Consider the following 18909-nt stretch of genomic DNA (forward strand, 5'->3'; position numbering starts at 1 on the left):
ATGAGGGCGTAGCAGGATGGGTTAGTAAATTTGCAGACGACACTAAGGTCGTTGGAGTTGTAGATAGTGACAAAGGATGCTGTAGGTTACAGAGAGACATAGATAAGCTGCAGAGCTGGGCTGAGAGGTGGCAAATGGAGTTTAATGCAGACAAGTGGGAGGTGATGCGCTTTGGTAGGAGTAACCGGAAGGCAAAGCACTGGGCTATTGGTAAGATTCTTGGTCGTGTAGATGAGCAGAGAGATCTCGGTGTCCATGTACACAGATCCTTGAAAGTTGCCACCCAGGTTGACAGGGCTGTTAAGAAGGCATACAGTGTTTTAGCTTTTATTAATAGAGGGATCGAGTTCCGGAACCAAGAGGTTATGGTGAAGCTGTACAAAACTCTGGTGCGGCCGCATTTGGAGTATTGTGTACAGTTCTGGTCACCGCATTATAAGAAGGATGTGGAAAGAGTGCAGAGGAGATTTACTAGGATGTTGCCTGGTATAGAGGGAAGGTCTTACGAGGAAAGGCTGTGGGACTTGTTTTCATTAGAGAGAAGAAGGTTGAGAGGTAACAATTGAGACATATAAAATAATAAGAGGTTTAGATAGGGTGGATAGGGAGAGCCTTTTTCCTAGGATGGTGACGGCGAGCATGAGGAGACATAGCTTTAAATTGAGGGGTGAAAGATACAGGACAGATGTCAGAGGTAGTTTCTTTACTCAGAGAGTAGTAAGGGAATGGAGCACTTTGCCTGCAATGGTAGTAGATTCGCCAACTTTAAGTACATTTAAGTCATCATTGGACAAGCATATGGACAGACATGGAATAGTGTAGGTTAGATGGGCTTCAGATTGGTATGACAGGCCGGCACAGCATCGAGGGCCAAAGGGCCTGTACTGTGCTGTAATGTTCTATATTCTATATATTCATGTCACCTGCTATCCTGACTTGGGACTATATTGCCACTCCTTTGCTGTTGCTCTCGCAAAATTCTGGAACACCCTTCCTCACAGCAATGTTGATGTAGCTGCACCAAATGGACTACAGTGGTTCAGGAAGATAGCTCGCTAGCATTTTTTCCTATTTAAGTAAGGATGGACTTTAAATGCTGACTTAGCCAGTGATGCCCATATCATATTAATGAATAATTTTTCCAAATCCAACTCTTCACTTGCCATGCTGTCACTTCTCGGGGATTGACATTTAGTATAACCCCCTTATGCTGTGAGACCATGAAAAATTCAATTCAGAGTCTTGTTTGCACAGGAATTTCTGCCTTCAGTTAGTTATCTAATTTGTCCGGAAGGTAGAAGGCATTTCCATTTTAAAGTTTAGAGAGGCATCAGTTAGTTGCAGTGTAACAGGTGGCAAAACCCCTTTTGGTGCAGATCCGTTCTGTACAATTGAAGCAACCTAATCAGTAAATTGACTGCATTTCCTAATTGTGGTACAACTTATACAGATGCACAATACTGATCAGTGGAGGCATTTCAAGGTGTATCATTATGATGATGAACCAGAAAAAAACCCATTGCAAATAATTGTAAATGTTATGGTTTCAATCAAGCTAAAAGATATCCAGCCATATTTCTTAAGTGTTGTCTGAGGTCTGGAGTACAATCATACATTTAATTATTAATCTTGTCATGCCACCATGCTAAATAGGGAAGCCCAGGGAGCAGTGCCACTCATCAACTGTTGAATTAGTTCTGATTGCTTATAAGTCCCGAGAACGAACAAACGACTGTGTTTTATTTAAGACTGTTTGTTTTGCATCTGTGATAAATTCTCATAGTACGTGTTTGATAAATGTCTATAAACTTTCCATTTCAGTGGCTGTATGTTAGTCAGGAATGGCTGGAATTTCACCACCAAGACAGAGAGCTCAAATTTTCCAACTTGCTGACTAATATGTCAGGGGCAGCAAAGTGGCTCAGTGGCTGGCACTGCTGCCTCACAGCACCAGGTTCAATTCCACCCTTGGGCAATTATCTGTGTGGAGTTTGCATACTCTCCCTGTGTCTTTGTGGGTTTCCTCCAGGTGCTCCAGTTTCCTTCCACAGTCCAAAGATGTGCAGGTTAGGTGGATTGGCCACACTAAATTGCCCATAGTGTTCAGGGATGTTTAGGTTAGGGGGATGGATCTGGGTGGGATGTTCTGAGGGTTGGTGTCGACTTGTTGGGCCAAAGGGCCTGTTTCCACGCTGTAGGGATTCTATAATTTTCTGTTCTATGAATGTTACAATAACTAAATCCAAGTGGGCAGCTGTAGGATGGCATCAGGTCCCTATCTCCTGAAAGTCGAATGTAAGCAACCTCAGTCAGAGGAAGCCCAGTAACCAGATTGGTCAGAAGGCATTTATTAATTTTCTGGAAATTCATCCTAGTTGTGTATTAATATTTTCAGCCTTCTAGCCCTTACCCTGACACTCCATCACTGACCTATGGTCCTTTATACCACCCATATCAATACCCCCAAAATTCTTCTCAGGAACCATGTGAAGATCAAACAAAATAAGGCTACAAACATTTAATGCAGATCTCAATGTATAGATTGGATAGTAAAACAGCTGCCGTTTCTGAGAGCCAATTCAATGGTTTTTATTAAATTTCATGTTTAATCACTTCTTAAAACAAATTTCTCATCATTTCCCATATCAAAGACAGCTAAACATTTAATTGGCATTTCAAACTGTGAACTGTGCACCTTTGACTAAGATAATTGTAGTTTTAGAAATTGGCCAAGCATTCATAAATAGCTCTTTTAGAACTGTTAATAAATAATCATTTAAATTATTAGATTAGCAGCTGTATGACCAAAGCAATGCAACAGTTTTATTTGTTAAACTCGTCATTCTGGAAAACCTGTTCAAATTTTCTTCTTCCATTTTTTAAAATGTTTGGGGATTTAAATAACATAACAAGAGTTAAGTAGACCTTATCTATGCACCATGATTATTTATAACTGCTCTATAAATTTGTGACTCTCATTATGTGTTAAACTAATTGCAACAACCGAACTGGGCATTGTTCACTGACCCTGTAGTTTGGATTTCATTCATGCATTAATCACTATGCCCCCTTTTCCTGCCAAAATTTGGATTTATTGGAAATGGGGCTGGGACTTCAGTGTCTAAGTTCCACTTGCCATTCAATGTCTGAATCCCTCTTAAAATCTCAAAGCAGAGAATTTGGACAGTTCTGATAAAATTAAGCTAACTATTTACTCAGTTATTAAATGCACAGCCTAACTCCTAAGTAACTATTCAATTTACAGAATATTTATATAGTGCAGGCCCAAAACCATAACTCCCAGAATCTAGCACTCCACCCCTCCCTCCCATCCTTGGGTCATAACCCTCCTTATTCTGCTTGACCTCAACTGTCCTTCTCCAGCTGCCAGACATGATCTGACATGCTTTCCACCATCACCTGAAACATCTTTTCCCCCTTCTTCCAATTCACAGTTGAAACACCCATTCTCCACACTCCTGCCAAACCCAAATCCTGTCCCTGCCAGGTCGGACATGATCCGATCCGTCATGCTAAAGGACCAAACCTGACCGTACCCTTTCCCTCCCCCACCAGACCCAACCTAACGTGACTCTCCTGCTGCTGAACTCAATCCTACATCTCCCACCTTCAGACCAAAACCCTTTACCCACCCTCTCCAACCCCAAGCAGACCTGATTTCCCCCACCCATCCTGACCTAATTTAAACACTGCATCATTTACCTGGCTGTTTTGCCTCTTGAACCCTGCCACCCTATCCACTTGGTACCCTACCCAACTGGCATCCTACCCCTTACCCAGCTAATACTGTACCCAGCTGGTAACTACCCCATCACCCAACCATATCCACAGCTGGCAGCCGACAAATCTAGCATCCTTCTTACTATGCAACTACCCACCTGATAACCCTGTGCCATCTAGCATCCCACCCCTGGTATTCTGCCCCAGATCCTACAGATCTAACACCCTACCCTCCCAGCATCCTAGCATCACACTTACTTTACACCCTGATGGTCTGACAGCAAATTGGCAAAGTGGCTGTTCGGACCTTTTACATTTCAGAATATGACAGCTGACTGCTATGAATAGGGGGCATGGGTTTGCCTTCCACTAACAGTTCTGTGCCATGTAATAACTGTCCAGTTTGAATTGAGCATCAATTGAGCCCTAATGGGAATTTCCTTTCAGAAATGTGGAGCTCCCTCCTTTCATGAAAATGAACGGCTAGAATAGCAATCATTGCCACTGCTCAGAAAATCCATCTCAATATTGAGGAGATAATATTCATCTGAAGTTCGGTTAGTTTTAACAAAGCCTTCAAGAATCAAATAAAATTGAAATTGTTCACAAATAATTGTTCTCAGAATGAGGGAACAAATTATTGTGTGTAAGTCAGAGCTTAAATAATATCCAATCCTGTAGGTGTTTTGATATCCAGAAGGTAGTAAATTACTGCCATTAATGCACTAACTTGACAAATTTGCTATGAGTTTCTATGATTTCTTGCTTTCCCATTCCTTCTTGCATTACTTTGACCTGCATCATCCCAGTGATGCTTTATTTAGAGGGAGACAATATGCAGAAATTGTTGAACAGTGTTTCAGAATATAGAGACTTTCTAAAACTATAGATTCAACTATCATTAATTAAAAAACAAAACTGTGACCAATTTACGGATTTTGGCTCTAAATTTCCCACTCGTGATCGACAATACCTAATTTTCTGCCTGTTAAAGGACTAACAAGTGCAGAAATAGGAAAACCTCACATTATCTCTAGAACATTGGTGCAGGTGACTGAAGATATTCTTCTCTTCAATTTTAACTTTGCTTTATTAAATTATAAAACAATGAGTAATTAGCAGAAGCATCAATATGAGGCATTTACTCTGTAGTATGCCAGCTTTAAAGGGCCCATTTATTTTGGGAATTGACTGTTTCCTGTCTCTGAAGATCTATTTAATTAAAGTGGTCACATTATCCAGGTTTACTGGGCCAGCTTTCTGACAATTTATCTGTCTCTTAAGGTTTATAAGGTGTCATTGAGTGCATGCATCTAATTTGGAATGACTTGATAAACGATTGCTAGTACAAGTTATAATTCTCTGGAACATGGACACACATTGAGCAAACTCTTTAAAGATTTTATCTCAATATTGTGATAGCTTCCTTGTTAAATATACAAGCTAAAGCTAAACATGTGCCAAAACTTCTGTTCTCTTGTTAATTTCTTCAATTCGTTAGAACTTTGTTGAAATTGCATGGAGCAGTGAAAACAAACTCCTGTTATATCAGGTTGGAAATACCTACATTTTCAAATCACAATGTTCCAGCCCATGCTTTGAACAATCTGTGTCTAGTAGAACAGATGGATTCTAGCATAAAATTACAGGAAATCACGAATCATTCATCTAAGAAATACAAGCATATCTTTTCAATCATTTCTGTGAAAAGGACGACCAAATCCAGTGAAAATTGTCTAGAATCTAGGAAGCCATCTGCTAATGGCTTCAGTGGTATCAAGTTCAACTTTGATTTCAGCCAATAAGAGAAGCTGATTGGTTCTCATATCTTTTCGATCTATGCTTAACAGCAGGAAATTTGTCAATTATCCACTCCTTATTTCAATAATCAATTTGCATTACGACTTGATGCATGCAACAAATGGACCATGAAGTGATCGGACAGATAAATGTTGCAGTTAATTTTATTCTATCAGTGTGTTTTTAATTTTTCTAACCACAATTCCCATGGGTACATTCAGTTACAGCATGCCAAGAAAATAACCAATCAGAAATTACCGGAAATACAGATATTCTACAATGAGGTCATTCGCACTGGATTCAGTGCCATTTCACTATGAGGAAAGTCATGGCTTTTTTTAAAATTCATTAATGGGATGGAGGCATCACTAGCTAGCACTTTTTCCCAGAGGGTGGTTCAGTGTCAACCACATCATTGTGGGTCTGGAATCATATGTAGGCCAGACCAGGTAAGGGTGGCAGTTTCCTTCTCTAAAGGACTGTAGCGAACCATGGGTTTTTCTAACAATGGACTCATGGCCGTCATTAGATTCTTAATTCCAGTTATTTTATTGAATTGAATCTGCTTTAGGATATTTGAACCTGGTTACCTAGGACATTATCTGCCTATTGTCAGATTAACTGTCCAGTGATAATGCCACTAGGCTATCACCTAGGTGCAGGAAGATATTAGATCCTAGTGATTAACATTTAGCATACCATCATTTTCTTGCTTTCTTTGGACATCAATGCCATTAATTTGATACCTTGTCCATGAAGACATTGTGTATGTACAATGTCTAACAGTGAGTCATCAATTATACCATCTACAAGATGTATTCATGCAGCACTGATAAAATATGACCCTGTCTGCATCAATGGTGCTGAGACAGAGGTTGTCGAGAGCTTCAAGTTCCTAAGAGTAAATATCACCAATGGTTTACCCTGGCCCATCCACATCAACACTACAGTCAAGAAAGTGCATCAGCACCTATACTTCCTCAGGACGGTGAGAAAATTCATTATGTCCACAAGGACTCTTACCAATTTTTATAGATGCATCATAGAAAACAACCTCTCTAGATGCATCACAGCTTGGTATATGACAACTGCTGTGCCCAAGACTGCAAAAAAATTACAGAGTTGCATATGCAGCTCATTCCATCATGCAAACCAGCCGTCCATTGACTCCATCTATAAATCTCTCTGCCTCAGGAAAGCAGCCAACATAATCAAAGACCCCTTCCACACTGGTTGTACTCTCTTCCATTCACTTCCATTGGGCAGAAGATTACAAATTTTGAAAACACATACCAACAAATTCAAGAACAGCTTCTTCTCCATTGTTATCAGGCCTACGAATGGACCTCTCCTACATTAGAGTTAGTAGTCAGATGGCACCAGGTTATAGCCCAACAGATTTATTTGAAATCATAAACTGTCTCGGCACTGCCCCTTCATCAGGTGAAGTGAAGAAAAACACAATTAAACAGAATTTATAGCACAGCGATCAATGGGCAGAGAGATCAAAGGGCCGTTACAAATGGTGTGAATGGAGTGTCGAATATTAAGCCTCTGCACGTGATCCAAAGTGTCAGACAGTGTGAGTAAAGTGCCAACAGCTGAATAGTAAGTGTTGGGGATGATCTATAATCCAATTAATAAAAGCAGAGAGATAATTACTAAAAAACAATAAGGTGGTGCTGGAGACAAACCGAACAGCTGGAGTAACATGCTGAGGGTCTAACCAAAGTAACAAATAATCCAAAACTGTGCAAAGTGATTAAGTTAGAAAGATCATAACAAGTTATTAAGATGATGGTGCTATAATAGCACGGTAAGGAAGATATTACAAATACAGAATAGTGCGGTGGGGTTACATGTAGCTCAACATAAACCCAAGATCATGTTTGAGGCTCTCTTCATGGAAATGGAACATGGGTATCAGTTTCTGCTCAGCAATTCTGCATTGTTGTATATCTTGAAGGCCACCTTGGAGGATGCTTGCCTGAAGATCGGAGGCTGAATGCCCTTGGCAGCTGAAGTGCACCCCAACTGAGGGGGAACGTTCCTGTCTGGCAATTGTTGCGAGGTGTCCACTCATCCGTTGCCATGGCATCTGCACAGTCTTGCCAATAAACCATGCCTCAGGACATTCTTGTCTGCAGTGCGTGAAGTAGACAACGTTGGCTGAGTCACATGAGTATCTGCCGTGTACGTGGTGGATAGTGTTCATGTCAATGATCTGACATGCCTTGCAGAGGTTGCTACGGCAGGATTAGTGTTGTGGTCAATGTTGTCTTGAAGCCGGATAGTTTGCTGTGAACGATGGTTTGTTTAAGATTTGGTGGTTGTTTGCAGGTGAGAAGTGGGGTGTAGGGATGATTTGGCGAGATGTTCATTAGCATGGATGACCTATTGAATGCTGCGAAGAACATGACATAGTTTCTCCGCTCCGGGAGAGTACTAGGCATTGAAGGGTATTCTATTGGTCATGTCTTGTGTCTGTTTCTAAGCATAATTGCAGTTTTACGCTGACTTTGTCCATCCCAGTCCAACCCTGGAACCTCCACATCATTATATAAGAGTTAATCCTTCTCTGTGCCTTCTGTGTAACAGTGATGCTCTCCTCTGCATTCTATTCTATTACCCTGATGTCCTTATGTCAAGCATGATATGTCTGGATAGCATGCTAAACAATACTTTTCACTGTTTCTTAGCATGCGAGAATGATAAGTCAAAGCAAAAAGATTACATAGGGTTAGAGGTAGTTTATTAGATTGGGTAGAGGATTGCCTAACCAACAGAAAGCAGAGAGTTGGGTTAAATGGATATTTTTCTAGTTGGCAAGATGTGACTAGTGGGATGCCACAGGGTTTGGTCCTCGGGACCCCAATTATTAACAGTCCATATTAATGCAGGGATAGAGTTACTGTAGCCAAATTTGTGGATTATATTAAAATAGGTAGGAAAGTAAGTTGCAATGAAGAAATAAAAATAATACACAAATGGATATGGATAGCTGAGGTGAATAGGCTGAAATTTAGCAGGTGGAGTTTAATATAAATAAGCATGAGATTATCCATTTTAGTTGAAAGAATAGAAAGGCAACTAATCATCTAAATGGAAAGAAACTCCAGAGTACTTTGGTGCAGAGGGATCTGGATGGCCACTTGCAAGCATCACAAAAAACCTTGTATGCAGGTCAGCAGGTAATAAGGAAAGCAAGTGGAATTTTTGCCTTTAACGCTAAAGAAATAGAGTGCAAAAGCAGGTAAATGTTGTTTCAGCTGTAGAAACCATCAATGAGATCACACCTGGAATGTTATTTGCAATTTTTTCCCCTCACTTGAGAAGGGATGTAATTGTTTGGGAGGCAATTCAGAGGAGGTTCACTATATTGATTCAAGAAGAATGGAGTTTTTCTTATGAAGAGAGATTGAGCACTTTAGGCCTAAATTCTCCAGAGTTTAGAAGAGTTAGAGACCCAATTGAGACATATCAGATATTAAAGGGTATTGACAGTATAGATGTAGAGAGGATGGCAACCTGAGTGAGAGGTCATAGTTTGAGGATAATGGGTAGCAGATTTAGAGATTAGAAGGAACTACTTTTTTCAAGGTGTTGTAATTCCATAGAATTCACTAGCCTATTGTGCAGTCAATGGCAGGAAACAAATATTTGAAGAGCAGAAAGACAGATTTTTAATTAGTGATGAGTTGAAGAGTTAAAGAGTGCAGGCACGACAGTGGAGCTGAGGCTGAGGTGAGATCAGCCACGATCTTATTAAATAGCGGAGGAGTCTTGGAACTGAATTGCCAATTCCTGTCCCTCAATGTATGTCCTTCTTCCTCCATTACTTCTAGGCTCCTCCTATTTCCTATCAACATGTTGCCCCTCAGTGATATTGCTCAAGGTAAAGCCTTAGTTTTCAAATGCATGCTTAAGACCCAGTTCTACTCTTGACTCTTCCACTGATGCTAAATCACCAAAGTACTTATCTGACAGCTGGTCGAAAGGAATCTATAAATTAAACATTGGGTATAATAATGCCTTTGCTTTCAGTCTCTTTTCCAAATGCCCCAGCTACCAACCCCATTTCCCTCACTGGCAATATTGACACTCAGCCAATCTGTTCACATTCTTGGAGTCTCATTCTAATGTCAGGATGAGGTTCGGACTGTTCCCACCTCCATAACATCACATGACTTTGTCCGTGTCTCAGGATACATGCTTCTGAAACCCTCACTTTTGTCTTTGTTACCTCTTTTTATGAAAGTGGTTAAACAGAATCTAAAATGTTTGTTTGATGTCACAATCATTTCGTAATGCAGTGCACACTGTGAACTTAAAAAAATGAAAAATATTGTTGGTATTCATTCTCGTGGTGTGGAGGTGTCATGGTGAAATATGGCTAATCAATTTTGACATCTATCATCTAATTTCAATACCTGAAACTTCCATGAATTAAAAAATTTGTAAAAGCAAAAACACTATTTAAGATGGTTGCCTTCATCAGCAGTTCAGTCTGAGCCAAGCTTCATGCAAGCTTAATAAACTAGTCCTAGTCTGATTTGTAAGTAATACATAATCAAAATAACTGAAACCATTCAAACAGATCTATATTGCCTGTTTGATTTACACCTTGCTGTAAGTTTCTCATGTTGCGATGGAAGACTCATCCATAGACTACCTAGCTTGAAACAAAACGAATGGAGTCAGACACAGAAATACACAAATAAAGTGTGTTTCAGACAACAGCATTTGGGCAGAGCAGACAGCAGAACCAGAAAACTCTTATTTCTTCATTTCCTTCCAGTATTTCAAAAGTCAGTGCCTAGTAAAAACGTAATCAAGGCCAAGAATGTAAATAATTACAAATTTCACTGAAGCTGAGAATACCATGAGACCATAAGATTTAATACCATGAGACCATAAGAATTAGGCTATTTGTCCTATCTGCTGTGCCATTCAATCAAGGCTCACATGTTTCTCCTGCCTTCTCCCTGTAATCCCTGATCGCCTTACTGATCAAGAACTTATCTATCTCAATGACTTGAACTCCACAGCCTTCTGTGGTAGTGAGTTCCACAAATTCACCACCCTCTAACAAGAAATTCCTCCTCACTCATCCCTTCAGTCGAAGGCTGTGTCCTCAAGTCCTAGCCTCTCCTACTAGTGGAAGCATCTCCTCCATGTCTACTCTATCCAGGCCTCTCAGTATTCTTAAGTTTTAATTGGATGCCCCCCATCCTTCCAAATCCATCAAGTACAGATCCAGAGTCCTTAACTGATCCTCCTATGACAAGTCCTTCATCTCCCAGATTACTTTTGTGAAGCTCATTTGGACCCCCTCCAAGTCCAGCATGCCCATCCTTAGATTTAAGGCCCGAAACTTCTCACAATATTCCAAATATGGTCTGACAAGAGCCTCAGCAGCACATCCCTGCTCTTGTCTTCTGATTCTCCTGAAATGAATGCAAAAATGCAGTTGCCTTCCTAACTGCCAACTAAACAAGCACGTTAACCTTAAGAGAACCCTGAACTAGGACTCCCAAGTTCCTTTATGCTTCAGATTCTGAATCCTTTCCCCTTTTTGAAAAATGTGTTTACACCTTTATTCTTCCTACCAAAATGCATAACCACACACTTTCTCACAGTATTCCTTCTTTGCCCACTTCTTCCACACTATCTGTCTGTCAATCTATCTTTGTGTTATCTGTAAACTTAGCAACAATGCCCTTAGTTCCTTTGTCCAGATCGTTAATATAGAACATGAACAGTTGTGGTCTCAACACTGACCCCTGCAGGTACTATGCCTTTATCCCTACTCACTGCTTTCTGCCAGTATTCATGGCAGTATCTTTCACTTAACACCACGGGGTCTTCTCTTATTTAGGAGTCTCCTGTGCTAATCTCGCCAAAAGCTTTCTGGAACTCCAAATTGATCACATCCACTTGCTGTCCTTTGTTTAATTTGTTACCTCCTCAAAGAATTCACTCAATTTGTTAGGTTTGACCTCCCCCTGATGAAGCCATGCTGATTCAGCCATATTTTACCATGTATTCCCAAGTACTTCATAACCTCATCCTTAATAATGGACTCTAAAATCTTCTCAACTACTGAGGTCAAGTGAACTGGTCTTTAATTTGCTTTCTTCTGCCTCCTTCCCTTCTTAAACAGTTATGTTACATTAGCCATTTTCCAGTCATCTGGGACTCTCCTTGACTTCCAGTAATTCTGAAAGGTCATGACCAATGCTTCTATAATCTCCTCAGCTATTTCCTTTCAGAACCCTGGGGTGTAGACAACCCATTCCAGATGATTCAGACCCTCAGACCTTTCAGCTTCTCCAATACCTTCTCCTTAGTGATAGTCACTAAACTCGCCTCTGCCTCTAGCTGTCTTGAAGTTCTGGTATACTGCTGGTGTCTGAAAACTGCTGAAAAATACCTATTCAATTCCTTCACCATTTCTTTGTTCCATATTACTACTCTTCCAGCCTCATTTTCCAGTTATCCAATGTTCACCCTTGCCTCTGTCTTACCTTTATATGTCTAAAACCCTTATAAGTTTACAAGCTTTATAATTAGATTTCCTTTGCCTTTTTGTGTTTCTGAATCCCAAAAGAAACTGCTCGAACAGCAAGTGGCAAACTACAACAGAAAGGTTAATAGTCAACGACTCATTGGTTTTCAGTTGTCCTCTGCTGCTTTTTAAAGTCTTCCCAATCCTTTGGCTTCCCACTAATCTTCATCATATTGTTTGTTTTATCTTTTGCTTTCATGCTGTCCTTGCCTTCCCTTGTCAGCCATGTTTGCGTTGCCCTCCCCTTAGTATGTTTCTTCTTCCCTGCGATGAATTTTTGTCGTGCCTCTTGAGTTATCCCCAGAAACATTTGCATCTGATTCCTGCTTCTTCCTCTCAAACTGCAGAGTCAATTCTATCGTATTATGGTAACTGGCCCCTAGGGATTCCTTCACCTTAAGCTGCCGAATTCAGTCTGCCTCATGACACATCACCAAATCCAGAATTGCCTGTTCTCTAATGGGCTCTACCGGAAACGGATCCAAAAAATATTTCGTAGACATTCTACAAATTTCTTTAAGTTATCAATGAAATAACAGGTTTTAACTCAAAACAAAGCATCTCAAGTATGCTGAGGAATTTTCAACTGCATCTTTTATTTTCCTGTCTGAAATGGGCTTAACCTTACCCTTTTTCATACTTTATTCTTGTGTGTGGTTGATGTTGCATTTTATTATTTTTCTTAAGTTTATTTTTCTTACCTAAACCAGCTCTTAATTTTGAACGTTTTTTTATTCATTCATGGGATGTAGGCATCGCAGACTGGGCCAATATTCATCGCCCATTCTTTATTACCCTTGAACTGAGTATCTTATTAAGCTATTTCAGAGGGCAGTTAAAGTCAACCACATTGGTGTAGAAGCCACATGTAGGCCAGACCAGTAAGGATGGCTGATTTTGTTCCCTAAATTACACTAATGAATGTGATGGGTTTTTGTGACACTTTGTAATGGTTACATGATCACCCAGCTCGCTATTAATTGAGGAGTTTTAATGAATTTAAATTTTACCATCTGGATGCTGGATGGGATTCAAACTCATGTTCCCAAAACATTAAGGATATTAATGCGAGACATTACTACTAGGCCACTGCTTCCACTTTGTGAACTATGTTTTAATTGAAGAGTGTTATAAACATGTTTGTTACAGTCAACCAAGAGAGTGAAAAAGAAAAGAGCTGATTCACCCTTCCTCATCCATAATAACACTTTAGGCTTAATTATTCCAACACATCGGACTAGTCTCGCATATTCTATGCTGCTTAATTTTGAGATCCTACAAAAATCAGCTCATGCCGACTCACAGCAAAGTTTGATTCCTAATCACACTTGCACTAACTGTTCTACATTTCATTCAAGGTATTGTCCGTGTTGTAAATGGATAATCCCATTACATTTTTTGGCTACTATTTGGATGCTCTAGCACAATCTTCCCTTCCATTAAAATCAATAGAATATATATTTCCTTACCCTTATCTTAAGCTTTAAACTTCCAAAGAAGTTATAAATTATAAATTGAACGAGTGACTCCAAACATCATCTTATTCTGCATTAGACAGTTGGTCTTTGACTATTAACCTTCTTTTTGCAGTTTGCCACTTGAGGTCCATGCAGTTTCTTATGGGCTTCAGAAACGCAAAAAGGCAAAGGAAATCTAATTATGACGTTTGTAAACTCCAAAAGAGCTGTCACATAAACATATGTATGAATTTAAAACTCAAAAGATGTGTTCTTTTTATTCAATGGCTTGATTCTCCCAGTGAACCTCATCATATATCAAATCTATTTCCCTGCCTTAGTTATTGAAATATGCTGGATGATTTTTATTTAAAATAAGCCAATAACATGATACAACTGAAGCAAAAATGAAGGATTTTAGCACAGTTTTGACTACCACAGGCAGTATTTATCTTTTATTTTCTTTGATCTCATACATGTTGTATAAAGAATGTATTTACTATTTCACTAACAATACTGAATAGTTGAAATGTTGAGAATTGAAATTGAATTGAAATCTCATGAGAATTTGTCTGGAGGTATGGGTTTGATTTCCCTACCATCTGACCCTCCAATACCACAATTACTTTAAAGATTTCATGCAAGTAATTCCCTAGAAATGTAATGATGCACCCAGCTTCCTTGGCATGGATTTAGGTCATCTCAGTTTCAATTGCTGGAATCTGGAGCACAAACTGATCCAGATGCTCATCTCAATTTCCAACAGTCTAATCAGAAGATCACAACTAATAATCAGTGATATGATTTAATTTTGGCACTTCTGAAATTCACTCTGAGGAAATGCTTCATTATCTTTTACGTGAAATGTGAAACTGAGGCTCTGTCTTTCCTCATGGGTGGATGTAAAAACTTGCACATGAAACTCTTTGTAGAAGTATTGAGGAACTGTCCCTGGTGTCCTTGAAAAACACCAAAGAAACAGATCAGAAAATATGCAAAGCAAGATTCATTTGCCAGGTTCCCTTGGAAAAGTGACAACAATTAAAAAAAACTGTATTAGCTATCAATTGCTTTGGAACTTGCTGAAATTAATTACATATAAATGCAATTGATGGGCCCTCTTGTGGTGCAATGGTATTGTTCCCAACCCTGGACTGGGAGGCCTGGGTTCAAGCCCCACCTCCTCCAGAGGGGTGAAATAACATCTCTGAGCAGGTTGATTTGAAAAGTAGGCTAAGTAAAGCACTGGACAATTATAAATGCCATTGCTTACTAATACAATTTTATCAATTTATTTTCATTATCTTTTACATGACATGTGAAAGTGAGGCTCTGCCTTTCCTCATGGGTGGATGTAAAAATTTCTACCTGAAACCCTGTGGAGATTGGAGAGGTGCTAAATGATTATTTCTATCTGTTTTCACTGAGGAACAGGAGAATATTGTAGAGGAGATGACTGAGTTACGGGCTACTAGAATTGAAAGGATTAAGGTTAGTAAGGAGGAGGTGTTATCAATTCTAGAAGGTGTGAAGGTAGATAAAGCCCCTGGGCCAGATGGGATTTTTCCGAGGATTGTCTGGGAAGATAGGGAGGAGGTGGCGGAGCCTTTGCACTTGATCTTTGAGTCCTCATTGTCTACAGGTTTAGCACCAGAGGACTGGAGGATTGCAAATGTTGTGCCCTTGTTCAAGAAGGGCAGTAGGGATGACCAAGGTAATTATAGACCTGTGAGCCTTACGTCTGTTGTCGGAAAAGTTTTGGAAAGGATTATAAGAGATAGGATTTATAATCATCTAGCAAGCAACAATTTGATTGGAGATAGTCAGCATGGATTCGTCAAGGGCAGGTCGTGTCTCACAAACCTCATTGAGTTTTTTGAGAAGGTGACCAAGCATGTGGATGAGGGAAGGGCAGTTGATGTGGTGTACATGGACTTCAGTAAAGCCTTTGATAAGGTTTCACATGGTAGGCTATTGGAGGAAATACACAGGCACGGGTTTTGGGGAGATTTAGCAGTTTGGATTAGAACCTGGCTTTCTGTAAGAAGGCAACGAGTGGTGGTTGATGGAAAATATTCAGCCTGGAGTCAGGTCACCAGTGGTGTGCCTCAAGGATCTGTTTTGGGACCACTGCTGTTTGTCATTTTTACAAATGACTTGGACACAGGCATAGGTGAGTGGGTTAGTAAGTTTGCAGATGACACTAAAGTCGGTGGAGTGGTGGACAGTGTGAAAGAATGTTGCAGGTTGCAGGGAGACGTGGATAAACTGCAGAATTGGGCTGAAAGGTGGCAAATGGAGTTCAATGCGGATAAATGTGAGGTAATTTACTTTGGGAAGAATAATAGGAAGGCAGAATATCGGGTCAATGGAAATATTCTTGGTAGTGTGGATGTGCAGAGGGACCTTGGTGTCCATGTACATAGATCCCTGAAAGTTGCCACCCAGGTTGATAATGCTGTTAAGAAAGCTTATGGTGTGTTAGGTTTTATTGGTAGAAGGATTGTGTTCCGGAGCTGTGATATCATGCTGCAACTGTACAAAACGCTAGTGCGACTTCATTTGGAATATTGCGCGCAGTTCTGGTCGCCCCATTACAGGAAGGATGTGGAAGCATTGGAAAAGGCACAGAGAAGATTTACCAGGATGTTGCCTGGTTTGGTGCAAAGGCTTTATGAAGAAAGGCGGAGGGGCTTGGGTCTGTTCTCATTGGAGAGAAGGAGGCTAAGAGGGGATTTAATAGAGACATACAAGATGATCGGAGGATTAGACAGGGTGGACAGTGAGACCCTATTCCCGAGGATGTGACTTCAGCTTGTACAAGGGGGCATAGCCACAAATTGAGGGGTGATAGATTTAAGACAGATGTCAGAGGCAGGTTCTTTACTCAGAGAGTGGTAAGGGCATGGAACGCCCTGCCTGCCAATGTAGTTAACTCAGCCACATTAGGGGCATTTAAACAGTCCTTGGATAAACATATGGATGATGATGGGATAGTGTAGGGGGAGGGGCTTAGATTCGTTAACAGGTGGGTGCAACGTCAAGGGCTGAAGGGCCTGTTCTGCACTGTATTGTTCTATGTTCTATGTTCTGTTTTTTCTCCAGAAATGCCACGAATGCAAAATACTATGGAAATCTTTTTGCACAAAAGTTATTGTCTTTTAATTGTTCTTACACTAAGTGGCTTCTTTAAAACAAAACTTGACATTTGCTAGTACGTTAATCAGTATTTTTGACTGATCAGTTTGTTTGTACAGGCCTCCATAGTTTACTCTAAAATATTTCATTATGTCTTGTATGCTTCCCATATGGTCATAAAATAATGATTCTGTCATCTGAAATATCCTTCTCACTAGTTAAATGTATTTGAAGGTAGTAGTTTGCAAATAAGCAACATCTAATGGCAGAAAGTATAAAGTCCTCAATTTCTGCAAACTACTTTGGGTCATGGTAATAACATTTGATTTTTCATCTTCCCTGTAATTAACTACATGGACAGAGCCTTAAAGGTGCCTGGACAACATGTGCTATGGTGCAATTTGTGATAGAATCATGTCAGAAGTCTACCTACAACACATGGATTGCAGTGATTCAAGAAGGCAACTCACTATCACCTTCTTAAGAACAACTACAGATGGGCAATGAATGCTGGCTGAGCGAGCAGTGCCCACATCCCATGAGTTAATTTTAAGAAAACATAATTGGAAGAAACAAAGTGACAGTTGAGTCTGTCCACAAGCCACTTCAAATCATTTTGCTTAGGCAGCTATTATTTTTCCCGAAGTATCCGCAAAGAATGGCATTCAGATTACAGAGATACCATCTCAATGTGACGCACAAGCAAGAGCAACAGATAAAATTAAGCAAAGTACCCAATATGATGCAATTCTGTGAGTATTGTAAGAAATGGTAATGAAAGGATGGCCTGAAAGCGTCACAGACACAACAGTGATCACAGGAACATATTGGGCATACAGAGAGAACATGAAAGCACAAAATGACATAATGCACGAATGAAATTGAGTCACTATCTCTAAGGAGTTGAGAGACAAGATGCTAATGAGTCTCCATACAAGAAATTAAACTGGGTCTGAGGAAGAAATGAGCTTTAATAGCCAAAACATGAGCAGTAGAATCATGGACCATATCATCCATTGCAGTGTTTGCAGTGAGCACCAAGCAAAGGAAGCTAGAGAACAGTTAAATGCACATTATTGCAACAAATGTGATCGATCCTGTCAACATCCCAGCTGTAATGCTGAAGAATTCTGCTGCAGAAAAAGCAGTGCCTCTAAACAAGCTCTTCCAGTGAAGCTACAACACACAAATCCAACCATGCAGAAAACTTCCATGTCCTGTCCATAGAAAGCAAAACAAGTCCAATCAAGCTAATTACCACAGCAATAATTTATGAGCGAGGTGATGAAAGTCATCATCAACGGTGTTATCAAGTGTCACTTTCTTCAATAATAACTCCCTCACAAAGTTCATGTTGGGTTATGCCAGTGCCACTCAGCTCCAGACTTCACTACAGCTTGGCCCAATCTTGGTGTGAAGAGCTGAGTTCCATGGATTAGGTGAGGCTGACTGTCCTTAATATCACGGCAGCATTTAACCAGTGTGGGATCAAGGAACCCGAGCAAAAATGAATTCTATCAGATGGTTCAAAGAGAAAACTCTATAATGCTTGGATCCATACATAACACAATGGAGGACGGTTGCTGGAGAGTCAGGGCATTGTTTCAGGAATTCTTCAAGTTTCCTAGGCCCAACCATCTTTGGCTGCTCCTTCTCTCCAATGTAATGCCAGATGTGGAGTTTTGTTGCTGATAATTGTATAGTGTTCAGTATTAATTGTGTCTCCTCAGAAATGAATGCAGATGATGCTTTCATGCAGCAAGATTTGGGCAAAATTCAGGCTTGCTTTTTTTTTGTTCCAGCCAATGGCCATCTCCAAGAAAAGAAAATCCAACTGCCTCCCCTTGACAGCTTTTAACATACTACTACAGTATCAACATTCTGGGTATTATCAATGACCAGGAATTTAAATGAGTCAGCCATATAAACACTGTGTCTTCAAGAGCGGGTCAGATGCTGAGAATTCTGTGGGTAGTGACAGATGCCATGTACATGGGATAGAAAAGGGCCTGTATTGGGATAAATGGATTAATGTAACCTGAAAAAGCATTTCCCGACTTCCTGAACACACACAATCCTGAAGTACTGAACTTTTTACAGAAGCTTCTAGTGACAAATTCAACACCTGGAGAAATAAGTCATCCCTTTTCCCTTGAACATTGCAGTGTGGGTTGTACAAGTGACAGAACACTGTGCTTGTTAGCG

The 18909-nt window shown here is 40.1% G+C and overlaps 1 protein-coding gene across 18 annotated transcripts in view; it reads left to right on the forward strand.

The window, feature by feature from the left end:
• The window catches only part of LOC125450983 (multiple C2 and transmembrane domain-containing protein 1-like), a 562377-nt gene that overhangs the window by 274048 nt on the left and 269420 nt on the right, over positions 1-18909 (forward strand). The window lies entirely within an intron of this gene.

The sequence above is a fragment of the Stegostoma tigrinum genome, chromosome 3 (genome assembly GCF_030684315.1).
Source record: "Stegostoma tigrinum isolate sSteTig4 chromosome 3, sSteTig4.hap1, whole genome shotgun sequence".
In the NCBI taxonomy this organism is placed as follows: domain Eukaryota; kingdom Metazoa; phylum Chordata; class Chondrichthyes; order Orectolobiformes; family Stegostomatidae; genus Stegostoma; species Stegostoma tigrinum.